Source organism: Triticum aestivum, chromosome 3A (assembly GCF_018294505.1).
Source record: "Triticum aestivum cultivar Chinese Spring chromosome 3A, IWGSC CS RefSeq v2.1, whole genome shotgun sequence".
Taxonomy (NCBI): domain Eukaryota; kingdom Viridiplantae; phylum Streptophyta; class Magnoliopsida; order Poales; family Poaceae; genus Triticum; species Triticum aestivum.
This window is the reverse complement of record NC_057800.1, coordinates 243,239,659-243,261,397: the sequence shown is the minus strand read 5'-3', so window position 1 is coordinate 243,261,397 and position 21,739 is coordinate 243,239,659.

The following is a 21,739-nucleotide window of genomic DNA, read 5'->3' as shown; positions in this document are numbered from 1 at the left end:
CCATCAACCCCGTTCTCTTGAACGCTTCCGCTCGCGATCTACAAGGGTATGTAGATGCACTCCTCTCTCTTGTTGCTAGATGACTCCATAGATTGATCTTGTTGATGCGTAGAAAAGTTTAAAATTCTGCTACGTTCCCCAACAGTGGTATCAGAGCTAGGTCTATGCGTAGTTTCTATGCACGAGTAGAACACAAAGTAGTTGTGGGCGTCGATTTTGTCAATTTACTTGCCGTTACTAGTCTTATCTTGATTCGGCGGCATTGTGGGATGAAGCGGCCCGGACCGACCTTACACGTACACTTACGTGAGACAGGTTCCACCGAGCGACATGCACTGGTTGCATAAGGTGGCTAGCGGGTGTCTGTCTCTCCCACTTTAGTCGGATCGGATTCGATGAAAAGGGTCCTTATGAAGGGTAAATAGAAATTGGCATATCACGTTGTGGTTTTTGCGTAGGTAAGAAACGTTCTTGCTAAGAAACCTATAGCAGCCACGTAAAAATTTGCAACAACAATTAGAGGACGGCCAACTTGTTTTTGCAGCATATGCCGTTTGATGTGATATGGCCAAAAGGATGTGATGAATGATATATGTGATGTATGAGATTTATCATGTTCTTGTAATAGGAATCACGACTTGCATGTCGATGAGTATGACAACTGGCAGGAGCCATAGGAGTTGTCTTAATTTATTTATGACATGCGTCTCAACATAAATGTCATGTATTTACTTTACTTTATTGCTAAACTGTTAGCCATAGTAGTAGAAGTAATAGATGACGAGACAACTTCATGAAGACACGGTGATGGAGATCATGATGATGGAGATCATGGTGTCATGCCGGTGACGATGATGATCATGGCGCCCCGTAGATGGAGATCAAAAGGAGCAAAATGATATTGGCCATATCATGTCACTATTTGATTGCATATGATGTTTATCATGTTTTACATCTTATTTGCTTAGAATGACGGTAGCTAAAATAAGATGATCCCTCACAATAATTTCAAGAAAAGTGTTCCCCCTAACTATGCACCCTTGCGAAGGTTAGTTGTTTCGAAGCACCACGTGATGATCGGGTGTGATAGATTCTAACGTTCGAATACAATGGGTGTAAGCCAGATTTACACATGCAATACACTTAGGTTGACTTGACGAGCCTAGCATGTACAGACATGGCCTCGGAACGTGGAAGACCGAAATGTCGAACATGAGTCGTATAGAAGATACGATCAACATGAAGATGTTCACCGATGATGACTAGTCCGTCTCACGTGATGATCGGACACAGCCTAGTTGACTCGGATCATGTATCACTTAGATGACTAGAGGGATGTCTATCTAAGTGGGAGTTCATTAAATAATCAGATGAACTTAATTATCATGAACATAGTCAAAAGGACTTTGCAAATTATGTCGTAGCTTATGCTTTAGTTCTACTGTTTTAGATATGTTCCTAGAGAAAATTTAGTTGAAAGTTGATAGTAGAAATTATGCGGACTGGGTCCGTAAACAGAGGATTGTCCTCATTGCTGGGCAGAAGGATTATGTCCTTAATGCACCGCTCAGTGAGCTGACCCTCGAACGTCGGTTGTGGATGTTGCGAACATCTGACATACACGTTTTGATGACTACATGACAGTTCAATGCGTAATGCTAAATGGTTTAGAATTGAGGCACCAAAGACGTTTTTGAAACATCTTAGAACATATGAGATGTTCCAAGGACCAAAATTGGGATTTCAGGCTAGTGCCCACGTCAAGAGGTATGAGACCTTTGACAAGTTTCTTAAGCCTGCACACTAAGGAGAAAAGCTCAATAGTTGAGCATGTGCTCAGATTGTATGAGTACTACAATCGCTTGAATCGAGTGGGAGTTGATCTTCCAGATGAGATAGTGATGGTTCTCCAAAGTCACTACCACCAAGCTACTAGAGCTTCGTGATGAACCATAACATATCAGGGATAGATATGATGATCCTTGAGCTATCCACGACACCGCGAAAGTAGAAATCAAATAGGAGCATCAATTGTTGATGGTTAGTAAAACCACTAGTTTCAAGAAGGGCAAGGGCAAGAAAGGGATACTTCATGAAACGACAAATCAGTTGCTGCTCTAGAGAAGAAACCCAAAGTTGAACCCAAGCCCGAGACTAAGTGCTTCTGTAACAAGGGGAACAGTCACTGAAGTAGAACCACCCTAGATACTTGGTAGATGAGAAGGCTGGCAAAGTTGAAAGAAGTATGTATTGGACATACATTATATTACATGTGTACTTTACTAGTACTCCTAGTAGCAGCAGGGTATTAGATACCGGTTCGGTTGCTAAGTGTTGGTAACTCGAAATGAAAGGCTACGGAATAAACGGAGACTAGTCAAAGGTGAGACGATGATATGTGTTGGAAGTGTTTCCAAGGTTGATGTGATCAAGCATCGCACGCTCCATTTACCATCGGGATTGGTGTTAAACCTAAATAATTGTTATTTGGTGTTTGCGTTGAGCATAGACATGATTGGATTATGTTTATCGCAATACGGTTATTCATTTAAGGAGAATAATGGTTACTCTGTTTATTTGAATAATACCATCAATGGTCTTGCACCTAAAATGAATGGTTTATCGAATCCCGATCGTAGTGATACACATGTTCATGCCAAAAGATACAAGATAGTAATGATAGTACCACATACTTGTGGCACTGCAATTTTAGTCACAATGGTATCAAACGCATGAAGAAGCTCCATGTTGATGGATCTTTGGACTCGCTTGATTTTGAATCACTTGAGACATGCAAATAATAACACATGAGCAAGATCACTGAAAGGCCTCGTTTTCAGTAAGATGGAACAAGAAAGCAATTTGCTGGAAGTAATACATCTTGATGTGTGCAGTCCAATGAGTGCTGAGGCATGTAGTGGATATCGTTATATTCTTACTTCACAGATGATTTGAGTAGATGCTAAGTATATTTACATGATGAATCACGAGTCTGAATTATTGAAAGGTTCAAGTAATTTCAGGGTGAAGTTGAAGATCGTCGTGACAAGAGGATAAAATATCTATGATATGATCATAGAGATGAATATCTGAATTACGAGTTTGGCACAGAATTAAGACATTGTGGAAATTGTTTCACAACTAATACAGCCTGGAACACCATAGTGTGATGGTGAGTCCGAACATCATAACTGCACCCTATTGGATATGATGCATACCATGATGTCTCTTATCGAATTACCACGATAGTTTATGGGTTAGGCATTAGAGACAACCACATTCACTTTAAACAGGGCACCACATAATTCCGATAAGATGACACCGTATGAACTATGGCTTAGAGCAACCTAAGCTGTCATTTCTTAAAAGTTTGGGGCTGCAACGCTTATGTGAAAAGTTTCAGGCTGATAAGCTCGAACCCAAAGCGGATAAATGCATCTTCATAGAGTACCCAAAACAGTTGGGTATACCTCCTGTCTCAGATCCGAAAGCAATAGGTATTGTTTCTAGAATTGGGTCCTTTCTCGAGGAAAAGTTTCTCTTGAAAGAATTGAGTGGGAGGATGGTGGAGACTTGATGAGGTTATTGAACCGTCACTTCAACCAGTGTATAGCAGGGCACAAGGAGTTGTTCCTGTGGCACCTACACCAATTGAAGTGGAAGCTTATGATAGTGATCATGAAACTTCGGATCAAGTCACTACCAAACCTCGTAGGACGACAAGGATGCGTACTACTTCAGAGTGGTACGTAATCCTATCTTGGAAGTCATGTTGCTAGACAAAAATGAACGTACGAGCTATGGATAAGCGATGGTGGGCCCGGATTCCAAAAATTGGCTCGAGGCCATAAAACCCAAGAGAGGATCCATGTATGAAAACAAAGTGTAGACTTTGGAAGAACTGCTTGATGGTCATAAGGCTGTTGGGTACATATGGATTTTAAAAGAAAGATGGACAATGGTGGTAAGTATCACCATTAAGAAAGCTCGACTTGTCGTTAAGATATTTTCCGACAAGTTCAAGGAGTTGACTACGATGAGACTTTCTCACTCGTAGCGATGCTAAGAGTCTGTTGGAATTATGTTAGCAGTTACTACATTATTTATGAAATCTTGCAGATATGATGTCAAAATATTGTTTCCTTGACGATTTTCTTGAGGAAAGGTTGTATGTGATACAACCAGAAGGTTTTGCCTGTCCTGAAAAATGCTAACAAGTATGCAAAGCTCCAGCAATCCTTCTAAGGACTGGAGTAAGCATCTCGGAGTTGGAATGTACACTTTGATGAGATGATCAAAGCTTTTGGGTTTATACAAAGTTTATGAGAAACTTGTATTTCCAAAGAAGTGAGTGGGAGCACTATAGAACTTCTGATGAGTATATGTTGTTGACATATTGTTGATCAGAAATGATGTAGAATTTATGGAAAGCATATAGGGCTATTTGAAAAGTGTTTTTCAATGGAAAACCTTGATTAAGCTACTTGAACATTGAGCAGCAAGATCTATAAGGATAGATCAAAACGCTTAATGGTACTTTCAAATGAGCACATACCTTGACATGATCTTGAAGGTGTTCAAGATGGATCAGTCAAAGAAGGAGTTCTTGCCTGAGTTGTAAGGTATGAAGTTATGAATTTAAGCTCGACCACGGTAGGAGAAAGAGGAAGGACGAAGGTCGCCCCTTATGCTTTTGTCATAGGCTCTATACGGTATGCCATGCTGAGTACTGCACCTGATATGTGCCTTGCCACATGTCTGGCAAGAGGGTACAAAGGTGATCTAGGAGTAGATCACCAGATAGCGGTCAAAACTATCCTTAGAGGAATAAGGATATGTTTCTTGGTTATGGAGGTGATAAAGAGTTCGATGTAAAGACTTACATTGATGCAAGCTTAACACCTATCCGGATAGCTCTGAATAGAGATACCGGATACGCATAATGGAGCAACAATTTAGAATAGCTCCAAGTAGAACCGTTATTTGAAATGGCTCCAAATATAGCGTAGAGATTTGCGAAGTACATACGGATCTGAATGTTGCAGACTCGTTGACTAAAACCTCTCTCACAAGCATAACATGATCAAACCCAGAACTCATTGAGTATTAATCACATAGTGATGTGAACTAGATTATTGACTCTAGTAAACTCTTTGGATGTTGGTCACATGGCGATGTGAACTAGATTATTGACTCTAGTGCAAGTGGGAGACTGTTGGAAATATGCCCTAGAGGCAATAATAAATTGGTTATTATTATATTTCCTTGTTCATGATAATCGTTTATTATCCATGCTAGAATTGTATTGATAGGAAACTCAGATACATGTGTGGATACATATACAACACCATGTCCCTAGTAAGCCTCTAGTTAACTAGCTCGTTGATCAATAGATGGTTACGGTTTCCTGACCATGGACATTGGATGTCGTTGATAACAGGATCACATCATTAGGAGAATGATGTGATGGACAAGACCCAATCCTAAGCCTAGCACAAAGATCGTGTAGTTCGTATGCTAAAGCTTTTCTAAATGTCAAGTATCATTTCCTTAGACCATGAGATTGTGCAACTCTCGGATACCGTAGGAATGCTTTGGGTGTGCCAAACGTCACAACGTAACTGGGTGGCTATAAAGGTGCACTACGGGTATCTCCGAAAGTGTCTGTTGGGTTGGCACGAATCGAGACTGGGATTTGTCACTCCGTGTGACGGAGAGGTATCTCTGGTCCCACTCGGTAGGACATCATCATAATGTGCACAATGTGACCAAGGAGTTGATCACGGGATGATGTGTTACGGAACGAGTAAAGAGACTTGCCGGTAACGAGATTGAACAAGGTATCGGATACCGACGATCGAATCTCGGGCAAGTACAATACCGCTGGACAAAGGGAATTGAATACGGGATTGATTGAATCCTCGACATCGTGGTTCATCCGATGAGATCATCATGGAACATGTGGGAGCCAACATGGGTATCCAGATCCCGCTGTTGGTTATTGACCGGAGAGTCGTCTCGGTCATGTCTGCATGTCTCCCGAACCCGTAGGGTCTACACACTTAAGGTTCGGTGACGCTAGGGTTGTAGAGATATTAGTATGCGGTAACCCGAAAGTTGTTCGGAGTCCCGGATGAGATCCCGGACGTCACGAGGAGTTTCGGAATGGTCCGGAGGTAAATATTTATATATGGGAAGTCCTATTTTGGCCACCGGAAAATGTTCGGGATTTTTCGGTATTGTATTAGGAAGGTTCTAGAAGGTTCCGGAGTGGGGCCCACCTGCATGGGGGGACCCACATGAACGTGGGTAGTGGGGGAAAGGCCCCACACCCCTGGTCAAGGCGCACCAAGATCCCCCCTTAGAAGGAATAAGATCATATCCCGAAGAGGATAAGATCAAGATCCCTAAAAAGGGGGGATAACAATCGGTGGGGAAGGGAAATGATGGGATTTCTTTCCCCCCACCTTTGCCAATGCCCCAATGGACCTGGACGGCAAGAAACCAGCCCCCTCCCCCCCTATATATTGTGGGGAGGCGCATGGGAGCCCAACCCTAGCCCCTGGCGCCTCCCTCTCCCCTCGTAACACCTCTCCCTCTCGCTGAGCTTGGCGAAGCCCTGCTGAGATCCCCGCTACTTCCACCACCACACCGTCATGCTGCTGGATCTCCATCAACCTCTCCTTCCCCCTTGCTGGATCAAGAAGGAGGACATGTCTTCCCCAAGCGTACGTGTGTTGAACGCGGAGGTGCCGTCTGTTCGGCGCTCGGTCATCCGTGATTTGGATCACGACGAGTACGAGTCCATCAACCCTGTTCTCTTGAACGCTTCCGCTCGCGATCTACAAGGGTATGTAGATGCACTCCTCTCTCTCGTTGCTAGATGACTCCATAGATTGATCTTGGTGATGTGTAGAAAATATTAAAATTCTGCTACGTTCCCCAACAGTAGGGGACCCTACCAAAGAAGGAGGAGGATGCGAAGCGCGTAGCTCGGTAGGCTACAACTTATTGCATCCGAGAAGGTGAGCTATACCGAAAACGACCGAATGATGTTCTTCCGCGATGCATCTCCAGGGAGTAGGGGAATGAACTGCTAGCTGACATACATGGCGGAGACTGCGGGCATCATTCGCCATCGCGCACCTTGGTGGGCAAGGCATTCCGTAGTGGATTCTACTGGCCCATGGCACTCAGCGACTCAACCGAGCTGGTGAAATCCTATGAGGCTTGCCAGTTCCATGCCAAGCAAATCCACCAGCATGCTCAGGTCCTCCAGACTAACCCACTCTCGTGGCCGTTCGTGGTCTGGGGGCTAGATATCCTGGGTCCATTCCCTCGGGCGCCTGGGGTTATCACTAGCTCTACGTCACCATCGACAAGTTCACCAAATGGGTGGAGGTGGAAGCCGTCCGCACCATCCCAGCAGGCTCCATGGTCAAGTTCATCAATGGCCTCGTGAGTCGGTTTGGGGTCCGTAACCGCATCATCACTGACAACAGCTCACAGTTCACTAGCAATCTTTTCAAGACATATTGTGCTAACCTTGGAACACAGATATGCTACGCCTCAGTGGCGCACCCTAGGAGCAATGGCCAAGATGAGCGCGCCAACGTGGAGGTCTTGAGAGGCCTCAAGACCAGGACCTTCAAGAAGAAGCTTGAGGCTTGCGTTAGGGGCTGACACGATGAGCTTCAGTCCGTGCTGTGGTCCATCCGCACCACCGCCACCAAGCCAATAGGCGAGACCCCATTCTTCCTCGTCTGCGAAGCCGAAGCAGTTCTCCCTCACGAGGTCAAACATCGCTCCACGCGGGTCCTGGCGTTTGACGAGGCACGTCAGGACGCCATGCGGTGGATGGACCTCGTGCTGGGGGAGGAGGGCCGCCATCGAGCCTCGCTCCGGGCAGCGAGATACCAGCAGGCGCTGCGATGGTACCACTGCCGCAGTGTCTGCTCGAGGACGCTCGAGGTGGGCGATCTCGTCCTGAGGCGGGCGCTCTCTAGGGAAGGGCTGCATAAGCTCTTGCCCATGTGGGAGGGCCCGTTTAGGATTTCCCGCGTCTCCAGGCCTAGCGCCACACGCCTGGAGATGCAGGACGGGACCCCCATCCAGAACACCTGGAACATCCAACACCTCCGGAAGTTCTACCCATGAAGCAAGGCCCAGTGCCTGTGAAGGTCTCCACTTGTGACACTCACGTAATAACGAGTGGGGTTGTACACGTGTCGGAGTCTCCGGAGTGCCGCCCTCGGGCCTCGGGGGCTCCCTCCCATGTCCTAGTGGCAGCACATAGCTCTGCGCTGGTGAGAAGACTAGACTAGGTGCCGGACACGGCTGCTCATTTACTTTCTGTAGTTGGTTTGCACCCCTTTTTAATGGAATTTGAAGTTCTAGTGTTTCTCGGTTTGCTTGGTTGAGCCCCTTCTCCTCTCTGTTTCTTCGCTCGGTTCTTGCCTTGCGCCATGGGGGACGTCAGTTGCCCGGCATTCCCCCTCGCGCACCTCACGTGGGGGCTGGGCAGGTGTGTGCATGCACTAGGTCTACCCGGTCACGGGCACACTTTGCCAAAGCCCTACCGCTCCAGAGCTTCGGCTCCCCTGATCTTTGCGAGGGGCCCTCGATTGAGCTCGGGATCGGCGCACCCTTCTGAGTCCGTGCCCCATGGGTACTGCACATGGTGCGCTAGGCCATGATCAGCCTATGATTGGGGCCTCGCGCAAGGAAGGATAAGTTTCCTAACGAGTTTTTGCAGCTTTGCATGTCTCCCAAGATCAGCGGCTCCCAAGTTGGTGGTTGGGAAGCCTCACCAGGTGCCAGGAGGCGTGCACCCTCACGAGGTGGAAGCTACCTCGAATATGTCAGGCTAAGTTATCCCACTACGCCTACATAAAGCACAGATGCCACAGCACAACATAGGAACGATGAACATAACATGAGCGACATAAGAATTACGGTTCACTACACGCCCACGCAAGGCCCCATACTTGTTTCTTGGAATGCAGGAAAAAAAGGAAAAAGACAGGCAAAAGTGGCGCACACGCCTGCAGCAGCTCACGAGGGCTGGCTCCCAGCTCCTCCACTCAGACTCAGCCGAAGTCCTCTTCACGCTTCACCGGGGAGCAGTGGCGGGACGACCCGCCGACATCCTCGTAGCGGGCCCGGTGGCATGGCAGTTGGTCGTAACCACCACTGCTGGAGCTTTCGCTGGAGGAGGAGCTGCCGTTGTGGGCGAGTCCACCCTCGTTCTCACCACGACCGTCACCAAGGCCGAGCACTTCGTCACCCTTGCTGTCTTGAGGGCAGCACCAGGCGCGGCGACCATCTTCCCCGAACACACTCACGAAGAGGGTAGCGGCACCGTCATACTTGAAGTGGAGGGTGCACCGCCTACTCAGACCGCGCGCGCAGGCAAACGTCTGCCAGCCGCAGGCCAGGGCTACATTGCCCGCGATGGAGACCTCCACCGCGACCCACGAAGCCTTATTGCAGCAGCTGTCGGCCTACATCCAGAGGCCGCCAGGACCCATGGCCGGCAGCTCGCCGGCAGAGGAGTGCGGAAGCTAAAGCCAGGTGCCGACCGGGTTCTTCGACCACATGACCAACTCCGACAGCACCTCCACTGAATGGAAGCACGGCCGGGGAGGCCGGGCGACCATGGCACACCTCCCTTAGTGGGCGGGACTGCCATGTCACGGGCGACTCCCGCCGCGCGAGCAGACGCTGCCACGACCGCCAGGAACGGCACCGGACCCCGAAGAGGTTCGTCCGCGCCCACGAGGCACCACAATGGGGGTTCTGATTTGCTTGCGAGGGCGACCACGCCCCCTCTTAGGCGGTGGCGAGCCGGGCCCCTCCTGGTGAGCCTTCCCCTTCTCTGCAGCCGAGAACCTCTATGTCGGCGCCATGAGTGTCGCTGCAAGGCGGTGGAGCAAAAAGGAAGAAAAGGCAGGTAGAATGGAGGAAGAGATGAACAACGGGGGCTCCGCCCCCTCCTCATTTATAGCCAGAAGAAGGCCAACAGCCGGCCTCCACGATCGCAGGTAATGATGGTTTCTCTTTCGCACGCAGCTGGGACTCGCAAGTCGGATGGTTACCGAGGCAGGGTTGGGAAGCGGAGACGCCCACGTCCTGTCAACCGCCACGCGCCAATCAAGGATGCAGCCAGTTGGGGCACACGACACTCGACACTTGCCCTTTGGCTTTGCCTCGATACCAAGTCCGAGCGCGCCTTGGACCCGGGGGCTACTGTTGGTGTCCTGGGAACGGGGGTACCCAGACTTGCCTGCCTGTGGCCGAGGGCGTGGCTCCATCAACGGCCTGGTACAACCCATCTTCATCAGCAAACCACTGAAGACCCTTGCGAGGGGCCAAGCCTCGCGAGGGGGGCGACACCAAGACCTCCTCTGGGGCGGCCTTGCTAGGCTGGCTCTCGAGGAGCGGAGATATCTATGCAAGGGGCACCTCACGAGTTCCGCGTGACGTGCGCCATCATGACCGAAGCCAGGTGGGCGGTAGCGGGCCCAGAGTGCCAGTTTCCTCTTTTGTGCTAAGGAAGCAGGCGTATGCGAGCAGTCCCAAGGCATCAGGCAAAGGTTTCCATATCGGGTCAACAAGACCAAGACCAGCAGGACGGCAGGATGGAGGTCACCGCGGAGCCCATGGCGGTGTCACCACCAGAACCTTTGGCAGGAAAATACCACCTTTTGTTGGGATAGCTTGTACTAGTTATCTCCCTTCAAAATTGGCCGTTGTAGGATCCCTTCCCGCCTAACATTTGGGAAGAGGACTAGGGCCTGTATAAATAAGGCTAGCCACCACCGTAGTCGGGGATCGGCTCATCTTGGATCGGATCCACTCCACCAAGGCCATCTCACCAGCTCATTGAGCTCAAGAACACCTCTCCTCAGTAGGCTGTCCATCCACTATACTAGTTCATCCCTTGCCCATGAGGCAATCCACCACACAACACTGGAATAGGGTATTACACCACAACGGTGGCCCGAACCAGTATAAAACACCCGTGTCTCTTGTTCCTTGGGTTCGGTGAGCTAGGCCTTGAGATCATTGCGAGAGCGAGCTAGGGAGAGATCTTCATGCGCACCCCAGAGTTCGAACCTCAAGGGTTTGCCGGAACCCGTAATCCGACCACGGTGCCGTGCAATCTTCTCGTCCCTCGTCGGAGTCAAGTTCATGGCAGGAACCTAGAACTCCATGTAGATGAGAATGAATGCAGGATGCAATCCTATCTATATGCATATGCAAATGCTCATGAAATGCGTATGCAATGATCTGGATGTGCTTGTGCATGCATGGAATCTTAGTTGGGCCCCCCCTATAGCGCTTCTTTATTTTATCTCGCACGGGGTCATCGCCCCGGCTTGTATAGCGGGTTACATGCAACTTCGGCAAGGCCATGTACAATGGGTGGCTGCCGGGCAGGGCCCAACAGCCTTTGTGCCTTATGGGTAGAACTTACGGAGATGCTCAATATTCCATGAATTTTGCAACTATGTGCCATCTCCGGTTTCCAGACGGACTGCGCCAGGTATGGAGACTCGTACCACCCGGTAAGGGCCTTCCCACTTCGGTGATAACTTGTTTGTACCCTTGGTGGAGTGAACGCGCCTAAGGACAAGGTCACCTTCCTCAAAACATCAGGCATGAACCCTGCGGCTATGATAGCGACACATGGCTTGCTGGTAGCATGCAGCACGCATAGCAGCCCGGAGACGGTTCTCCTCAAGTAGCACATCGTCGTCACGCCAGTGCTGATCTTGCGCTACTTCATCGTAGGCAAGCACTTGAGCGGACCCGTAAATGAGTTCTGTGGGGATAACTGCTTCTGCCCCGTAGACCAGGGAGAAGGGAGTCTACCCGGTAGCTCGGTTAGGTGTCGTTCTCAGGGACCAGAGAACTTCTGGCAGCTCCTCGATCCACCGCCTGCCGTGCTTCTATAGTGTATCGAAAGTTCTTGTCTTGAGTCCACAAAGCACTTCAGCGTTCGCCCTCTCAACTTTTCCATTGCTCTGGGGGTGTGCCATAGAAGTGAATGAGATGTTGCATCCGAGGGTGTGAACATATCGCATGAAGGTGTGGATCGTGAATTGGGTGCCGTTGTCTGTGATGATCCTTGCCGGAACTCCGAAACGACACATCAATTCCTTCAAGAACTTGATAGCTGACTGAGCAGTCACCTTTCTCACAGCAGTCAGTTCCGGCCACTTTGTAAACTTGTCGATGGCAATGAACAAGAATTCAAAGCCCCCGATTTCTCAGGGGAAGGGGCCGAGGACATCGAGCCCCCAGACCGAAACTGGCCATGTTAGAAGGATTGTCTGAAGGGCTTGGGTAGGCAGGTGTGTTCTCTTGGAAAGGAACCGATAGGCTTCACATTTCGTGACGAGCTCAACTGCATCTTGGAGGGCTCTGGGCCAATAGAATCCTTGCCGGAATGCTTTCCCAACTAATTCCCTTGATCCAATGTGTGAGCCGCACATTCCTCTGTGAATCTCAGCCAGCAGTTCCTTTCCATCCTCTCGGCAAACACACTTCAATTTCACACCATTGGGCCTCCTTCTGTACAGAGTGTCATCGGCAAACTGATACATACTGGCCCTCCGGGCTACTCTTTCAGCTTCATCATGATTGCCAGGGAGTTCTCCGGTTGGGAGGAAGTGGACAATGTGCCTCGCCCAAGTTGGAGCCTGGGGCTCGGTAACAAGGACTAGCGGCACCTCCTCGGCTGCGGGAGCACAAGCCTCGTTCGCGGGGTCCATTGGCCCGGCTGGAGGGGGTGGTTCGGCAGGCTATCAGGAGTTGTTTTCGGCAGGGTCTCTGCCGGGGGCGCATGGCTCTGCCGGGAGAGTCTTACCGTAGTCCATCTTTCTCCTTTTTCGAGCCATTGTGGATGGTGATAGGGAGGGTTGAGAGAGATGGAGAACAAAAGTTTCTGGTTCCACAGGAAGCTTCTGCGCAGCACACTTTGATAAGTGATCAACTATGCAGTTTTCCGCACGGGGTACGTGCTCTGTTTGCAGCCCGTCAAAGTGCTCCTCCAATCTCCTTACTTCCTCAATGTATGCTTCCATGAATGGGCTTTGGTAATCTATGTTGACGTGTCTCACCACGAGCTATGAATCTCCTCAAATGATCATCTTCTTAATTCCCAATTCTGCTGCAATCCTGAGCCCGACAAGGAGCCCTTCATACTCTATTGTATTATTGGTGGCTTCTTCCCGGGCAAAGTGCATCTGGATGACGTACTTCAAGTGCTCCCCGGAGGGGGCAACAAGAAGCATGCCAGCCCCTGCGCCTTGTAGGAAAAAAGCACCATAAAAATACACAATTCATTCTTGGGGGTGATTCCTTGCCGGGGAGAGCTGTCTCTGTCCTTCCCTCATCAGGGGTTGGCATCCATTCTGCAATAAACTCTGCCAATCCCCTGCTTTGAATAGTTGAAGTTCTCTCAAACTTCAAACCAAAGCTGGATAACTCCAAAGCCCATTCCACTATTTTGCCAGTTGCCTCAGGGTTTCGGAGTATCCTTTGCAACGGGAAACGAGTGACAACTGTGATCTCATGGGCTTGGAAGTAGTGGCACAGTTTCCTTGAGGCTATAATGAGACCAAAGATCAACTTATGCATGCCAGAGTACCTCGTTCTAGCCCCCTGTAATAAGGAGCTGACGAAGTATATTGGGCACTGCACCACTTTCTTCCTTGCGGCATCCTTGGGGTTGCTCTCGTTGCCATCACTACAAAAAAATACACTTCCGTGATGATACGTGTTTGTCATAGTAGGTCACATTTTCTGTCATGCATGTACATCCATGACAATTTTATGACAGAATCAAGATAGTCATACCTGTGCTGTCGTGGAAGTGTTCCATGACATTACCAAAATTATCATCACGGAAGTGTCCACTTCCATGACGATAAATCACGTGTCACAGAAGTGCTTTCGTCAAGGGTGACCGACACGTGGCATCCACCGTAATGGAACGTTGTTAAGCTATTGGGTCCGGTTTTGGATCCGATAAGCCGTTAACAACCCCGACCAATGGGGATTTTCCACTTGTAAAATCATCATTGGCTGGAGGAAACACATGTCAGCTCACCGTTGGGATAGATGTCATCCACTCATTGGACCCAAAGCGCCTATGATACGTCGACACGTGGCATGGCCCAACAGAGGCCCATTCCTGTGAAAAGGCTGGCCCGTTTGACTTGGTCAAAAGGTGGCGGGCTGACCCACGGCAAGCCTGTTAACGGCATGTTCTCATATAGCCCATTTACAGCCCGCTAACCTAGGGCCCGTTTACGGCCTATCCGAATTAGGCCCAGTAGCGTCATCTGGGCCATCCAATATAATTCCAGCCTGTTTTAACTTCCAGGCCATGTATGGCCCATGACGTCTTTCGTCCCATATGAGGCCCTTAGTAACTCTCGTCCCATTAACGACCCGTGGTAAAACTGCCCCATAATGAACAGTGTATCACTTTATACCCATTAACGCCACGTGGTGAAACTGGCCCGTAATGAACAGTGTATCACTTTATACCCATTAACGACACGTGGTGAAACTGGCCCGTAATGAATAGTGTATCACTTTATACCCATTAGCGGCCCATGTTCCATTGGGCCGTTTCCAGCCCATGTTGTCTTTCGGCCTTCTCAGGGCCCATTTATTCTTGGGCTCATTTCCAGCATTCGTTTACTTATGACCCGTTACTATCATTTTCTGCTTGTGTGCTAAATTCAGCCCGTGGTTACAGTCGGCCCGTTTGTGGCCCGTTAATACGTTGGGCCGTTTTCATAACGTCATCAAATACGACCGATTAACGACGGGTCGTTATGGTCGACCCATGAACAGAAAATTTCAACTCTAGCCTATTTACGACCATAATGTGGTCTGTTATTGGCCCATGTTTGGCCAACCAATCATACGACCCGGAGAAGGCCCATTGATGATACGACCCGTAGAAGGCCCATTGTGTCTACGGCCCGTATAAGGCCCATTGTTTCAACGCCCCGTAGAAGGGCACTTGTTTCTATGGCCCGTATGAGGCCCATGTTAACTAGGTTATTGTGGCCTAGTTTTAAAAAATAGGTTATTGCGGCCACTAGCAAACCGCGAAAAAATAACTGCACTGACTACAATAAAACAAATAAACTAGGCAATAAGGAAATAAATTAGCAAGCAACTTACGCTAGGCTATCACGGCTATCACACATATTACATCCATTGGGCATCAAAGTTCGCCACCAGTGCAAATATAGGGAACAAAGTTGCATACAAACGTCGCAGCAAAACAAGTCCATAACTGAAACCACTTCAGAAGAGCTCAAGAAACAATATCCTGGGTACCCATAATGCTAGCAAGATGCTTAGCAAGCTTATTAACTTTCTCTTGTTTGGCGCTTAAATCCTCTAGCACTTGCTGTTGCACCAGAAAGTATGCATCTGAATTCTGCAGGGACTTCCTCAGTCCTTCAGCTTCCTGTTGCATAACATCTGATCGATGTCTTTCAACTTGAAGTTGAGACTCAAGAAGCCGAACTGATTCAGGCAGCAAGTTCGAAGAGCTGGTGCCAGTAGTAGTAGCCCGTAACTCGAACACTACATCAAGATAGGACTTTGGGGTTGTCTCAGTGTCTTCAATATAGTTTTTATCAGCTTTCTTGGAGACCAACAGGGATGTCTCACTATCTTGAACCTTATCTGCATTACTTCCTTTACCATTGCATAACGGGGTACTCTTCTCCAATATTTTATCCGCGTTCTAAAAGAGAAACAAACAAACACATCACATGTTTACAATGTAGTATATGAAACTCATTTTGGTAAACCAGTTTAGTAGTATGGTGGACAGGATAACAACATGAAACAAACATATATCTATGTAGTATGGTCACTGTATGGTCTATATCATTCTAGTTTATGTTGCCAAATCAAGATAGATATAGTTCGAATCATATCTATTTAAGACAAAGCAGCATAGAAAGAATATAAGTGTGGGAAACTACACAGCAATAACAACACTTGTAATGTGCATGGCATGAGAACATAACTGTTTATTCAATCAAAACTGAAATCAACATAGAGCAAGTTACAACAGCAAACACATTAAAGAAACAGGTTTAAAACATACCTATTGCGCCATTGGAGTTTCAATTGCATCCTTCAAATTTGAAATTAGTTGGTATGAGTAAATACAGTGATGCAAGAGAAAAGTAGAATGAACCATGGAAATGGAACCTGACCTGAGAACAATTCTTCTTCTGCTTTAAGCGTTGACTTGCGGTTCGGAGTGGTGGTCCTCATGCTTTGGGCACTACAGTTGCCTTATTAAGTACTCGTGTTTGGGTGCTCCGTGGTGGAGACGGTGTTGTGTCAACGGGAACTGGGTTACTATCTGCTGGGGTTGGGGTTAGAAGGGGTGTAGCTGGTTCTCTGTCCAACTAGGTAGGGGTACAATCTACGTGAGTCTGGGTTATGTGTGGTGGGGCTGGTTCTTGGGCAGGTACAACCGTGGTTCTATATCCATCGAAAGGTAGCACGATCTTTTCGGAAGACCATGTTTTTACTCCCATAGATACTTCCATCACCCCCTCCAATTGAAATGGCTAATAAACATGTGGGGACCCTGACTCATAAGTCGTGATCACCGAATGCACGTGTACAGTGATCCCAGAGATCAATGCTCACTGAACACACAGAAGCTGAATGACAAGAGTCTTACATCCATACATACCGTCTTACACAAATTATGACCATTATGGTCAAGGCTTACATAGATAAAGCCACAAGGGCTGAATATCAAATAAACTTAAGCAGCGGAAATCTTCATCGATAAGTAGAACCCATGCCATCTGCCTTAGCCCTATAGGCATTCTGACTGGGAAACGTCCTAGTTCGCATGTTCGTCTCCAAAGAACTCTTCTTTGAACTCCTGTTCTTCCATGCCTGGCCAATTAAATAACCAGTGGCAAGCCAATGAGTACTTTGAATGTACTCGCAAGCAACCCATGTTTTGGCTCAAGATACAACAATGCATGACATAGGTAAACTTTTGCAGAAAGCTAATTTTTGCTGTGTTATGACATGTTCAATAACTGGTAAACCATGCATCGCATGAATTCAAGTAACCATAGGGGTTGGTTACAGATATCAACATAAAGGGAGTGGGCTCCAACCCAACTCATTCATGTCAAGTCCTTTGACTTGACCCAAGAAGTACTTCCCACACACACTGGTTTGTAAACAAGTGGACGTAGCCCAAGAGCATTTACCCAACTGTCCTTGACCGTGGACACGGCTATTCGAATAGTTTTACGCTCTGCAGAGGTTGCACACTTTACCAACAAGATCCAGGGAACTTCCGTGTCATCCACGACCCGCGGTACCTCAAGTACCCGGGGTAAGCACCCGATCACTATCTTTCCCTAGACGACACTAACATGGAGTCCACTCGATTGGTAGTAACCCCCGTGCCCAACATTTCACAACTTAAAAATTGTGGAGCCTTGCTCCCATATTCATCACATACCACTGGGATGGGGTACCAACGGTGTGTCTGGTTCCCCATAAAAATGTTCTTGGCCGCCCTACCTGGCACAACCCCGTCTTGAGAGAGCGCACCAACAACTCTCCCGTCACTAGTAATGCGGGCTCCAACTAGTATCGGCCTAGGTAATCAATAATGCCCTTTCCCATACAAGGGTAGAGTGGTTGCGCATGTAAGGTTGGAATAACGGTCGCAACTTAAACCAATCCATTTTGAAAAACAACACACACACTTGCCTCGGTACACCACTTCATCATCAAGTGGCTACCCAACTCATCATCTCCCCCAGGCATAAGTGGCACCCAATGGGGGTTTTCGAAAAGTCTTTTGAAAATACTTTGTCTCCATCACCATGCATATTCCCGTCCCTTTTTGCGTAGCAACTACTTTAGCATCCTATCTACTCCCACCGGCATAACCCTCATAAGAAGGTAGGGTCATGCACAATTCAAGTATCAACAAGGAGGAAATGAAGGCAACCCACCAAAGTGGCTACCATCTCATCATGATTCCGATGCAACAATAATAAAGTGCTATATGAAATGCATAAAAAGGGTTTCGTAGACATGGTCAAAGGGCTGCTTGCCTGGCTCAACAAAGTCTTCTGGGTCTTCAAAGTCTTCTGGTCCAACTCCTTCGTCAGCAACGCAATCTATCGTCGCAAAATAATAACGAGAAAATAAGGCAATAATAAAACAGAAAAACCAAAGTGCTCAGAAAAATGTCAACTCATTTTTGTTAAATACTAGGGTGGAAACTAAGAAGGGGAAAATTCCTAGTTTTGGATTTGGAGTCATGGAAGCAGTGCAAGGAATTTTAAATGACAGGCATAAATGCTCAAATTCAAATTTAAATTTGAACAATGAAGAAAAGTTGGTTTGATGTGAATGAAAACTGCATCAATAAATAGGTGGGATTATTACAAGAATTTAGGAGTTGGAATTATTGCATTTGGATTATTATTTAATCCTGTGTATTTTTTGGAAAAGTTACAGAAAAAGAAAAGGAAAAAGGGCTCTGTGCCTGCTGGGCCAGAACAGCCGCAGCGCAGCAGGCCCAGTCAGAGAGGCGGCCCAGCGCACTGGTGCATGCGCGCGCGCCAGGTTTAAACCTGACGGGCGGTGCCCAGGCGTCAGCGAGAGAGAGGGGCGATGGAGAGGAGAGGCTGACAGGCGGGGCCCGCCTGTCATCCCTAACCCTGCGATAGAGGGCCCGCCTGTCATCCCTATCCCGGCGTCGATGTAGGGCACGGTGAGGTCGGGTGAGGGTACGGATGGACTCAGCGTCGAGTCGCCGTTCGGGTGGAGGTGGTTGCGGTCGGCGGGGTGGCCTGGTTCGCCGGCAACGAGGTCTCGCGGCAGAGGACCTTTGGGCGTCGTCGGTTCCGGCCGTTTCCGGCTACAAAAGAAGCGGGGGAGAAAGGGGAAATGATCAGGGGTGCTCGGGGGTTCCAGATCAAGGCAGAGGAGGAGCGGGGGAGGCCTGTACCTCGCGAACTCCGGCGAGCCAAAGCGGCGGAGCTCGAGCTCGATCTCGAGCTCGGGTAGCTCTGGAGAGGAACTGGGGGTGCAGGGGGGTGATTTGGTGATGCAGAGAGCGAGTGGTGAGGAGAGGCCTGAGGTGGCCGAAGGCGGTTGGAAGGGGGTGGCTACAGTGCGGGAGCACACTGTAGCGCGCTCCAGAGTGTGCAAATGGCCGGCATGCCATTTTTTGGTGAAGTGGGCATGGCCAAAGGTGTCGGGTAGCTCTAGGGAGGAGTAAAGAAGTAGGAGATGGCCTTGGATGCCCTGGTGGCTAGTAGGAGAGGAGAGAGGGAGAAGAAGAGGGAGAAATGGGCTGTCCAAAGAGAGAAAGTGGGGTTTTACCCATCCAATAATTGAACTGTGGATTTTCCATTGTTACTGGAGGTGAAAGGGGACTAGGAGGGGTTGTGGTAAAGAGTGGAGCTCATGGAGATAAGTGGAAGAGCCCCAAACAGGGTTTTTAGTTAACATGTAGAAGGTGTTTGATATGGTTTTGGGGTACTTGCACTAATTTACTTCCTGTGGCACTTGGCAGGGGTGTTTGTCATGAAAAAATGACAGGGAAAAAGGAAGATGAGCTCATTTGGAAGAGTTTGCTAATGAAGCTTTGGCAAACCCTAGAAATTAGCAGAAATGAACTTGTGTAGATCTAGTTGAGCAAATCACTTCTCCTTGATGCACCACTTGGGTTAGTGGCCTCATTTGGTCATATGAACATGCCCACAAAAGTTGGGGTCAAGGAGAGAAAGTTGGTAGTACAAACTTGTTCAAATTTGATTCTGGTCAGAGAGGATTTTGGGGCATTTTGGTGAACCAAAATGACCTTAATTGACATGAGGCTTTGCATGGTGATAACAATATGCATTTGTGACTTGCTGGATTTTCCTTGGATTTTGATGAAAATATTTCTTGTAGAAATATTTCAAATCCTTGAAATGGGCAGAAATGGTTTTGGGAGGTTTTGTCCAATATTTTGATCATGACCATGTGTTGAAACTCATATATATATGGAAAATATATGTCCACTGAGTTTCCCTGATTTTTCTCAAATATTTTTAAAACAATAAAATAATTTTTCCCTATTAAAGACCATTTCTGGCCTTAAGAAAAAGCTTTTAAATAAAATGGGAAAGTAACTTTTAAAATTATACCTTTGTGGTTTATGGGAATCCTTTATCTAATAGGTTTCAAATATACTTTTTGAAATATTTTTCATACCCCAAATCAAGTACTTGTAGTGCAAACCTCAATTCAGAGGTTTTTGGAAAACTAATTTTTGAAAATACTATTTGGCCAAATTATTTTTGTAAGAAAATACTATACTGCACTATACACATGGCATGATCATTGGGTAGAAGTTTGGGGCAAGGAGATGAAGTACAGAAGGTGGAGTAGTTGATTTTAAAGAGCACTTGAAAAACCACACAGAGAAATCCAAACCCAAAATAAAAGACAAATAATGCAAAAGTTTTTGTTGGTCCAAATTTTCATGCTTTATTAATTCAAATGACAAGTTACAAAATGCAGAGTGTGACAAAACAAGAAAAGTAATTGAATGTACAGACATTGTAAGATAGGCGGGTGCAATGGATAGTAGGGAAGAAAATAGGGCATGAAATAATTCACATATATGTGGTCTAACCAAACAGAATAGTAGGACATAATTTCACATATATGACGGCTAATTAAACAGGATATCATGACACAATTTCACATGTATGATGGCTAACTAAACATGATAGAATGACATACTTCAAAATATGATGACTATGTAAATAGGATGACATGATATAACTATACGATGTGTCTATTAAAGTGGTTGGCATATCATAAATCACAAACATGTCGTCGATGGAAACATGATGGCATGATATAATTCACGGATAGAATGACATAATTCAAGATATGATGACTATGTAAACATGATGAGACGATATAACTATATTTGTCTGTAGAAAATGGGTTGGCATGCCATAATTCAGATACATGCTGTCTATGTAAACATCATGGCCTAATATAATTGAAATATATGATTTGTATACTAAGGAAGTGAGCAGAGGGCAATCACATATATGATGTGTCAACTAAGGAGATGGCATTCAATATCGTGTATATGATGTAAAAAATAAGCATTGCAATACAACATATGCATGATATGAGTAATATAACCCTGCAAAGTTTGAGCATACACCTCAGGGGGATAATAGGACTGGTCATCTGCCTCTGAATCCTCCTCTGAAGAGCTATCTATAACCAGAAAGAAATTTGCTTCAGCAGGTAGCATTGTCTGCTCTGAAGACCTTGTTTTCACTCCAGATTTCTCCAGCACCAATTCAAATGGCTGATGCACAAGAAGAGCAGTTGAATATACAAAATTGTCGACAAAAGCAATGAGAAATACAAAAAAGGACGACATGATATAATTCACATATATTACGCTTGGCTAAACAGCATGGCATTGCATAATTCACATATATAATGCCTTGCAACAAGATGGCATTGCATAATTCACATATATGGTAATTAGACACTAAACAGGTGGCATTCACACAAAGCATGTCTAAACTAAGAAAATGACATAGCAATGCAAGATCCCATACGCACGATATGAGCAACATAACCCCACCAAGTTAGAGCATGCACCTCG